The sequence below is a fragment of the Labrus bergylta genome, chromosome 9 (assembly GCF_963930695.1).
Source record: "Labrus bergylta chromosome 9, fLabBer1.1, whole genome shotgun sequence".
Lineage (NCBI taxonomy): Eukaryota > Metazoa > Chordata > Actinopteri > Labriformes > Labridae > Labrus > Labrus bergylta.
The window spans coordinates 2,433,705-2,445,123 of NC_089203.1; positions in this window are offsets into that span (position 1 = coordinate 2,433,705).

Sequence of the window (11,419 nt, forward strand, 5' to 3'; positions counted from 1 at the left end):
GTCTATGCAAGAAGAAGATCAACTGCTGGAGATCGCAAATGACGGCGGCCTTAAAAGTATGTTCGAAACAACAACTCTGCCGGTGTTCTGGATTAAAGTCACAGCAGAATACCCTGAGATCGCCACAACAGCACTGAAAACCCTGTTGCCATTTCCAACATCCTATTTGTGTGAAGCAGGATTTTCTGCAGTGACAGCAACCAAAACAAAATTACGGAGTAGACTGGACATAAGCAACACACTTCGGGTGTCATTGTCTCCCATTACTCCTAGATGGGACCGTCTCGTTGCAGAGAAACAAGCTCAGGGCTCCCACTGATTTAGCGATATGGTGAGTTGTATTTTTCATGCACTTTATATTTGTTTTTGTGTTGTGTCTTATTTTGAAGGCATGTTTAAACGTTACCATAGCGACCAGAGAGTGTTAGGGGGCAGAGAGGATGTTACTCATGTTATGTTGTTGGCGCGATGTTACGAGGGCGCTGCTAATAAAGTTGCATAAGAGTACACAGTGGATTCACGTTTATTATTATATTTAGAAAATACCACAGTTTTTATGCCAGTCGTATCATTTTATTTTGTGTATTTATCCACCACACCTTAAAGGCCGGTCCGGGAAAATATTGTCTAACATTAAACCGGTCCGTGGCGCAAAAAAGGTTGGGGACCGCTGTTTTACAGTACATCGGAGTTTTTCTATCACAAACTGAAACGCTGATGTTTTGTGACGTAAATTTACTGAAACATCAGGGGGTCGAATATGTATTTAATTATAGGCTATTAAGACGTATCACTCTGTACCCTGTCAATCAATTGAGAGAGAGAGAGAGAGAGAGAGAGATGCTTAAGGAAAAAAAAGGGAAAACTCTTGTGCTTACTATGCGCTTGTCAAGTTGCTGTCACCACTGTTTCCTTTTTTTATAACACAGCCCGCTATATGATAATTATGAAGACCATATTTGTGTAGTAAAAGACCATTCTTCTTCTTTTACTGAGTCATTTTGCTAATCAAAAAGTGATACCCCCCCGTCCCCAAAGTCACTCACTGAGGGGCAGGGTTGACACAAACGACAGTGCTTCTTAAATGTAACTGGAAAGCGGGAAGCAAATAGCAACTTGTAAGTCAAACTTTTTTCTATCAGAATCAACAATAGGAAAAAGTAGCCGACTGTAATGACAAGAATAGTCGGCTGTTTATGGAAAACCCTGGTAATCCTGCTGTCAATTCCCATGTGCAAAGATGATTCCACCGGTCTAACAACAGAGTATCGTTAAATGACATGTTAGTGGAAGATTTCACCACTTGATGTCACTGTTATTTTACACTAGCTGTAGATTAAGGTTTTAACTCTTATTTGAAATACAACGCTCTACTAGTTAAGATGAACTTTATGTCTCATGTCTCTGTGGTGCAACCAAACAATGACACAACTTAAGGTAGAACCTAACTAGTTACAAGGGTGTGGTGTGGACATTACTATGTAACTTAAGACAGCGCTTACACTTAGCTTAGCACTTAGCTGGTGCAACAGGCCACAGCAGCCTTACTTCCATCTGCTCAATATGAAGGCAGCTGCCATCAATGCCTTTCACTCAAGTAAACTGCGGCCACATCCAACTACAGCTGTACCCCGAGCCTCCAACTGCAACCTCTCCTAAAGTTCTTTTCTCTACCTTCACGTAGGATTGGGTCATATGGCCTAAAAATAAAATCTTTTGCCGCCATCACCTGCAGCTACCATCAGTCATCTGCCTTCAGCTTGCAAGCCTGGCTAGAAGCTGCAGCCAATGAATCCAACTCAAACCACTGCCAAACACCAACAGCTGCTTCCCTCCAACTACAGCCTCTACAAGCAATGAGCCTCATTCACCAGTATCTTGGTAAGATTTGTCTTCATTTTTTTCTTAAGAAAGTTTTTTTTTCTGTTATTGATAAGTTATATAAAACAATATGAGTAAGTGTTAAGTTTATATTCATAATTCAACCTTTTGCAGATCAGATCAAACATAACATGATTTTAAAAAAGTTGCTCATATTTAAATGATGTATTTCCACATGTTATTTAACCATATTAAAGTGTTGAATTTAAAAAAAACACATTTCTTCTTAAGAACAGGTGGTGGCCTGATGTGAGGTTCCAGCTCTGCAAGCTCAGCCAACAACCTTGAGCTGCCGCCTCAACCTGCAGCCTTTGCAGAAAAAACAACCCTCCAACTCAATCCTCTCCCAGAAACCTACAGATGCCTCCACTTCAGTTTATGGGTGCAGCTACACATCATGCCTCCAAGTCAAACAATCACTGCCTCCATCTTCATTCTCTGCAACATATCAGGAGCTACTGCCTCCACCTGCAAAACATTACAAAAAAATGCCTAAAATGCTGCCAACTCAAGCCTCTGCCAGCAACCTGCAGCTTCATCCACCTGACAGCTGCAGACCACACCCCAACTCCAAGCTCTGCAAAACCCAAACATCTGACTCCTCAAACTGCAGCCTCTGACAGCATCAATCAACTTTCACAACGACCAACAAATAGTGGCACACACAGCAATCTGCAACTCCACATACAGACTGTAGCTGATAGCTGCATTCCATAATTCGACTTTAAGCAGCTGCAACACCAGACACTGCTGATTGCACCTGCTGCCTCTGACAGAAACCATCAGCCTCTACCTCCAACATTGCAACAACAAAGACAGGTCCTTGCAGCCTCTGTGACACATGAGCAGCCACTACTGCTACCTGCAAACTCCATCAGTAATGTGACCTCCTTTGTGTGTCTGCAGCCCCATCTTAGAATCTGAATTTAAACCTTTAGCACCAACCAGAAACTATCAGCTTCTACCTCCAACAGTGAAATATAAAAGACTGCTGCCTCTTATCCATCTCAAATCTCTGCCAAACACATCCACCACCTCATCTGAAGACAAGCATTGCCAGAAACCATCAACCTCTTCCCTCACCATCACAATATGAAAGACAGCTGCAAAAAATGTGTCAAACCCCAACCTCTGCCAGAAACCTGCAGCAGCTTCTACCTGCAGACGGTGGCTGAAAGCAGCAGCATACCTTCACCTGACCTGCAACTGTGCATCTCAATCTTCAGCTTAAGATAAACAGTTTCAGCTTATGCCTCTAACTCCAACCTGTGACCATTCAGGAAACGATCACCACCCTCCACATGTGCAATATTAAAGCAAGTGACTTCCAGTTCCTCCAACTGAAGATTCTGCCAGCAACTTTGGACCTCCACCTCAAAATGTCAAACTGTCTCATTAAAAGGGACATTTTTAAAAAATAAACAAAGACTGTGAACGGTTGTGTTTTTGGATGCTCTGTAAGATCTTTCCATCATTTGTTTGTAAATATAACATATCAATATTATAATTATAAGTTATCATAATGACCATTTTCCAACTTGTATTTAATGTTTATATAAACATGAAAATGGTAACGAAGATAAAAGGTAGGAGACCAGTCTCCAGACTGAACATCATTTAGCTCCCTTGGGCAGCCTGAGGGGAACAACATAATGTATTCAAATTCTAGTAGATCACAGAAAGGAAAACACTATCTTAACTTAGCAAGTTAGCTAGCATTACCACAGTTGTTACTTACTGTTTGTTGTTCAGATATGAGTTCAAACGCCAAAATAAATATCTTATTTTAACTGTTACAAAGTTAGGAAGCCATTAGCTACATAATCCATAGATATTAACATAACCACATCCAATATTTAAACATACCTTACTTTGAGAAAGTGATCACAGCGAACACAAGTAAGCGAAGGTTCAAGATTCATTTTTTCAGGCACTTTTCTGTCAGCGATCTGCTCCTCTCCATCACCAAGCAGGGGAAGCAGTCACTCATCGTCTGAAGTCAACCATAACCTAGCAAGAGAATACTGTATCACCTTTTCAGTTGATATGAAGCTTGCAGGTGCAGAAAGCAGGTAACTGGCTCACACAACACTGAATATGTTTTGTTGAACTCAGAGAGAAGGTTCAGGGTTCCTCTGTGCAAACACAACCGCTTCAAAAACTCAGCAGTTCCTTTCTCAGTTAAGCTCATTAAGAGCAAAAAATAGATGATGAACGGAAAAACAAGAGGCCCCCAATGTACCGATAACTGTAGCCATGTATGAAACTGTAAACACTCAAGAAAAAGTTTACCGGTAATTAATATTGATGAAAAAGTCAAAAATGTGCAAAATGCAAAATACTGATTTGTCTTTGACGATGAAACTATGAAAACACACACATACACACACACACACACACACACACACACACCATAGACTGTAAATATTACTGGACGAACCCTGACCCGTCTGTTACATAGGCAGAAAATGAGTCCAATCAACGGCCGCATCCATATTGGATTTGCAGTCTCAACCTAACTTCGGATCAACCTAGCTACAGCAGTAAGGCGGGACCGGCGGGACTTAACTCCGCCCATTCAGCTCGACGTTAGCGGTCCACTTCACAGCATAGCTAACGGCTAGGCTGCTATCATCCCCTATTCCTGCTCGTCCTGAGAAAACACTATAAACAGTAAGTTAACATTTAACTTTTATACAACACAGTTAAAACAAATTATATTCAACACAAATATTTAATTAAAGTCTTAAAACTACACTTTTTTAAATATACAACTATGGTTATTAGTTATTTGTCAGAGCAGTTAGACTTTGTCAGTGTTAGCAGAGAAATACATTAGCAAAGTTTTATCCATAAACTGTAAATAAATATGAGACATCCAGAAGAAATCAATATTACAAAGCATACAGTTCATGTTACTGTTCTGACAAAAAGAGGAATGTCTGTGTCTTATATTTACTGATGTCAACAGCGATGAGGTGAACATGACAATTGAAAAATAATTATTTAGTATTTATTATAAGACATTTGTTTTCTATTGAACCCCGTGAAGTCATGGAGTCTGTGGACAGTGTCAGCTTCACACCAAAAAAAGTTTTATAAAAAATAGTATTTAAGACTGGCATCTATTATTATGAGTTGCAGCTACCTTGTTCAATATTATTCCTGCAGATGTGGCTAATAACAAAAAAACAGCCTGAGCTGTCACATGTAGTTAACTGTACATTTTGTCTTGTCTGAGGCATTAATTGAACACCTTTGTATTTCTCCTATAGACACAGTGTGGATTATTGGTGACTTGTCCGTCGAGGTGCCCAGAGAGCTGCAGAGACAGAGGAAGAAACCTGAGCCTCAACAACATCTACATTTGTTGGTTCTTCTGGGGTGGACTTCAGTTGCTTCTCTTCAACAGCTCGCTGTGAGGGAGGTCTCCCCCGGATGGACTGAGTGATGTCACCCACAGGCTGAGAGCTGGAGCTGAGACGAGTTTTAAACCTCTTGACAAACCATTACACCGCACCTGCCTGTCAAGCTGGTCAGCTACACGTCTTATTGTGAATAACTCTTATCCTTCATCAAATCAAAACTGATGAATCATCAAAACATTCACCCCCAGTACAGTGTGTGTCCATCGAGACATGAGCTAATCACACCTATTTGTTTGTTTTGTACCAAGCTGTAAACATGTTCATCTCTGCTGTAAAAACATCCTTTTTTTAATGTTGTTTTTCAGATTAAATAAATATTTCTATATAAATGCACTCCTTTATGTCTACTTATGAGTATACATTTCAGATTTGAAATGACAAGACTAAAATGTGCATTAATGCTCAACTCAATAGCTTAGGGAAGGAAGTCTACTTTTACACAACTTCTTATTCTTTTGACATTTTATTCTTTAGTTCATTTCTGAAAGTGGGATGGAACAGAGTCATTGCCACATTTGCCCTTAAACACAGCCCCATTCTTAAATCAAGATACATCAAGAGTAAATAAGATCAATAACTTGTGAATAAAAACACAGTTAAAAGTTATTTAGAAATGTAGTCTTCCCAGATCAATATCACATAATATCAACTTCTCCCATCTAAACTGGACAAAGGGTTTTAAAATAGGAAGAAAATAGTTTGATTGCAAGTTGTTAGGAGGAGATCTAGTTTTATTTGAACAGCTGAAGCATGAATACAGTCTTCCAAGGTGCAAACCCTCCTCCTTCTCCTGAAGCCTGTGGAGCTCCTTCTGCTGTCTTATCTGCTGGCCATCTTCTCTCAGCAGAACTTCGACTGAAGCATCAACTTGTTGGATGGTCTGTTAACCGCACAGCAAGCCATGTATGTTGTCAGATATGTGTTAAACAAACTCTCCAAAGGAAGTAAAAAAGAGGAGAAATCAGACGGATCAAGCTGTTAGCCTCCTGACCTGCTGACCTGACAGACAGATGCAGCACGCAGAGCTGTCAATCAAATCTGCCACAACCCTTATATGGGCATAGTCGTTTTCCTTAATAGAATAAAATCCGATGAGTTATAAAAAAAATTCACCCCCCCACAGTGTGAGGAGAAGGGGCCGTCAACTTATCAGATATATCTCGATATATCTCTATCTTTGAACCATGCTGTAAACATGTTGATTCCTGTGGTAAAAACGGGCTTTTCTGGCTGTGGGCTTATGGCACTTCCGGCGCTTCTGCAGCCATTCTCAAGCGGAACCTCGAGGAACTGCAGTTTTTTGTACTTCCACAAAGGCAACATTTTTCGAGACCGGAGGTTGCCCCTTGACACACACACACACACACACACCATTAAAATAGTGATCTTGACTTCCGGTCGGAACATCGTCATGATGGCCGCATAGGGAAGGAGCTCCCGACTGAACCAGAGTAATTAGAGTAATACTCCCATATAAACAGAGAAGAACATTCTAACTAAAAGCATGAAGCGAGGGAGTGAGATACCTACCAAGATACCGAGCAGTAAACGTCAGTAAAAAGCAGGGGTGGTGAAGGAGACGAGGCGCAACAACATAAGCTAATAGTGGCTAAGCTAACAAGCGCGAGGGATAAGCTAAGCAAGCTGCGGTTGGAGACATGGCCGACTTGGATCTGATTCTGCAAGAATTGAGAGGGTTTCGACAAGAGATAAAAGAAAAACTAGAGACAATTAAAGAAGAAATTATGAAAATGAACACCAGAATGGATGAAGCGGAAGGTCGAATCGAGAAAGCAGAGGAGAGGATTCAAAACACAAAGAAATCCTGACAGAGATGCTAAAGCTACATGGGAGGCTAGAGGACAAACTAACGGACTTGGAGGGTCGCTCCATATGCGAGAATGTGAGAATTTACGGGGTTCCGGAGGGTGCGGAGAAAGAGTCTCCAACGATTGTCGCATTTGTGGAAGGTCTCCTCCGAGAGGGTCTCGGGTTATCCGATGACGCGCCCGACTTGCACATCGAAAGAGCACACCAGCGGGTTCAGCGGGGCCACAGCCGCCAGAAGACACCCCGCCACGCTCCATCATAGCAAAGTTTTTAAGCTTCAAAACGAAGGAGAAACAGCTCCGCAAGGCCTGGCAAGGGAAGGGGTTCACCTGGCAAGATAACCGAATAAATCTGGACCACAACTATCCACCTATAATCCTCAAAAGGCGAAGAGAATACGCAGAGGTCCGCAAGGTACTGAAAGAAAACCAAGTTCAATTCCAGACCCTCTTCCCAGCCAGCCAGGTAAGATATAAAGACGGCACCAAAATCTACGATACCATAGAGGAGGCAACAGCAGACCTGTCAAGTAGAGGCTACACCGTCAATATCATCAAACCTCCGGAGACGTTGATGGAGCAGATACGGCGGCTGACCTGGAGGAAAGCGGGTAGGCGAGCGGGGAAAGGAGCATTTAACGCCGGGCGAGAATCAAGCTACAAGGAGAAGCTCCGAGCCTTCAGGAGATCTTCACCAGCACCTTCTGTGACCTAATGGATCTTATTCCTTTGGACCCACCACTTGTTGCGTTTTCTTTGTCCCTTTTCTATCTCTCTTTGAGTCCGGGCAGTTCAAGCCCGGGGACGGGTGAGTTGCTACACATCACTCCCTACAGTGATGATACTGTAAAATCGGTAGAAACTCATTAGACTTTTAAGAGGTTCGTGCGGGTTACACTTTTTTTCTTTTGCTGCTGCTGTCGCTGATAAGGGCCCCTTTTACCTGTCACAAGAGGAAGGTTTCCCCTCAGAGCCTCCTCTACGAGGCTCAGTAGGGTCAGGCTTATAGACCCCTATATTGGGAGTCATACTGCCAATTCATGTTGAGTTTAATGATATTTAGTGTGATGTTTGTTATTTACTCATTTGTTCACTCTCTGTTGGTTCTGTCTTTGAAGGGGGAGCTTACCAGGGACATGTGCGAGGTTGGCGGGGGAATTACCTAGATGCAGAATAGTTTGATAAAAATGGTTTCACTTAATATAAACGGTGTACTCAATCCAATCAAGAGGGGGAACATTTTGTCAAAACTAAAGAAAGAGAAAATCCAAATAGCGTACTTACAGGAAACTCACCTTGACAACTCTGAACATGCCAAATTGAATAAAATGGGATTTAAACATGTCTACTTTTCCTCCCATGGATTGGGGAGGCGGAGGCGATTTTGATATTAGGGGCTGCAAATTACGAACATATATCTGAATATAAAGATAACAACGGTAGATTTGTTATGATTACAGGTAAAATAGAAGGTACGATGGTGAGTCTCTTTAACGTGTATGTTCCTCCTGGTAGTGACTGGTCCTTCTATAAACACATATTTGAAATAATGACAACAAAAAGTCAAGGGATTTTAATATGTGGCGGGGACTTTAATATTCGACTAAACCCGTCAATGGACTCCTCAAGGGGAAAGTCTGAGGCTAAAAGTATTAGTAAAAGAATCAACACTTAGGGGCGCGCTGGTGGCGCAATGGTTAGGGCGCGCGTCCCATGTATTGAGACTGTCATCTCAAGCAGGAGGCCCAGGTTCACCTCCACCTGTGGCCCCCTTCCACATGTCATTCCCCACTCTCACTCCCTGGTTTCTGACTCTATCCACTGTCCCATCTCTGTATTAAAGGCACAAAAAGCCCAAAAATCTATCTTTAAAAAAAATAAAAAAATCAACACTTTGATGAGTGAAGTGGGAATTGTGGACGTGTGGAGGGAAACAAATCCAACTGGTCGAGATTATACACATTACTCATCGGCTCATAATGTCTATTCTCATATAGACTATTTCTTTACTTTTAAAAAGAACTTCATAGATTAAATAATTGTGGAATAGGCCCTAGTACCCTTTCAGACCATAGTCCTGTATACGTGTCGGTTAATCTCAATAATAAGACTAGGTCTACTCTATGGAGGTTGAACTCAAACATTTTAAATAACCCAGTTATCAAAGATAAACTGAAAACTGAAATTAAATCCTACTTGGATCACAATGATAACAAAGAGGTGATGCCATCAGTACTCTGGGATGCTTTGAAGGCGGTGATTAGAGGCAAAATAATAGCTATCTCCTCATATGAAAAAAAAATTAGACGACAAAAGCTCAAGGACTTAGAGGACGAACTGAAGGAACTTCAAAAAGAACATTCAAAAACCCTCAAAGGTGAGACCAAGTCCAAAATAACAAAACTTGAACTTGAAGAAATGGACGATATAAACACACATGAAATACAAAAAAAGCTTCTCTTTACAAAGCAACAATACTATGAGACCGGGGGCAAATCATTGAAGCTTTTATCGTACAAGTTACGAAAACAATAAGCAGATAGAACTATTCACAAAATAAGAAACCCTACAACAAGTAAAATAGAAACTAGTCCCGAGATGATCCAACAATGCTTTGAAAAATATTACAAAACACTCTACTCTCAGACACAATTGGATGACGAATATAAGATCAATGCTTTTTTATCGTCAATACACACACCAAAGGTCATGAGCAAGCAAAATGATAAATTAATATCCCACAGAACAAAAGAAAAAATACATTCGGCAATTGGGAGACTTAAGGGGGGGAAATCCTCAGGGACAGATGGTTACAGCCCGGATTGTTACAAAACAATGCAAGACCAATTAGCCCCGACACTATTAAAACATTTAACTGGGTGCTGGAGAAGAAATCTATCCCCCCCTCATGGAGAGAGGCGATTATTTCCATTATTCCTAAGGAGGGGAAGGATAAGTTGGAATGCGGGAACTATAGCCCCGTCAGTGTCCTAAATATTGACTATAAACTGTTCACCTCCATACTATGAAAAAGATTAGAAACGATCCTACCAGACCTAATACATAAGGACCAGACAGGTTTTATTAGGCAGAGGCAGACTCAAGATAACATCAGGAAAACACTGCACTTTATGAGACAAGTCACACAAGGAAGATTAAAGACGCTCATAATAAGCTTAGATGCAGAGAAAGCGTTTGATTCAGTGAGATGGTCTTTTCTGTATAAAGTACTAGCAAAATTTGGCTTACATACAACCATAATTGACACATTTGCAGCACCATATGTTAAACCAACCGCTAGAATCAAGATTAATGGCGATTTAACCAACTCATTCGTTCTGGAAAGGGGAACAAGACAAGGTTGCTGCGCATCGCCACTCCTCTTCGTCCTGTTCATAGAACCCCTGAGCCAGTGGATTAGGCAGAGGTCTGACATCATAGGGGTACCAATGTTATCTGGGGAGCAGAAATTAGCTCTTTTTACTGATGATTTATTGATAACTTTAACTCAACCCACACAGACACTTCCACTATTAATGGAAATGCTGAAGGAATATGGTTTACTTTCTGGGTACAAAATGAACATTAATAAAACCCAGGTATTAACACTAAATTATGACCCTCCAATTGGGATTAGGAATTTATATAAATGGAAATGGGAAGCAGATTACATCAAATATTTGGAAGTTGCATTGCAGAGGGACTTTTCCAAAATATTTGATTTTAATTAGGTCCTTTAAACTCTAGGCTAAAGTCAGACATACAAAGATGGAATGTTATTCCTTTTTAGAGCTTAAGTTCTAGGATTGATTTGGTCAGTATCAATGTTCTTCCACGAATGCTTTACCTTTTTCAGTGCCTACCAGTCAAAATACCTCCTAAACAGTTTTCAGAATGGGACAGGTTAATATCAATATATGGCAGGGGGAAAAGGCCAGGATTAAATATAAGACCCTTCAATTAAGAAAAGAAAAAGGTGGAATGGGTCTCCCCTGCCTACAATAATATTACTACTCAGCCCAGCTGAGACCGCTAGTTTGCTTATGTTCATCAACCTATACGGCAGGTTGGAAGGATGTAGAAGGCACAACGGTAAAAAACATACCAATAACAGCTCTATTAGCAGATAACAAATTACATGGCGAACTGTTGGTTTCAGATGATCCCATGCAGGACATTCTTCTGAAATCCTGGCAGGAAATAGTAAAAATTTGCGGAGTAGGAGAGTCATCTAAACTTCTTAGGTGGTGCGCTCACGATTCAGATTTTGCTCCAAATAAA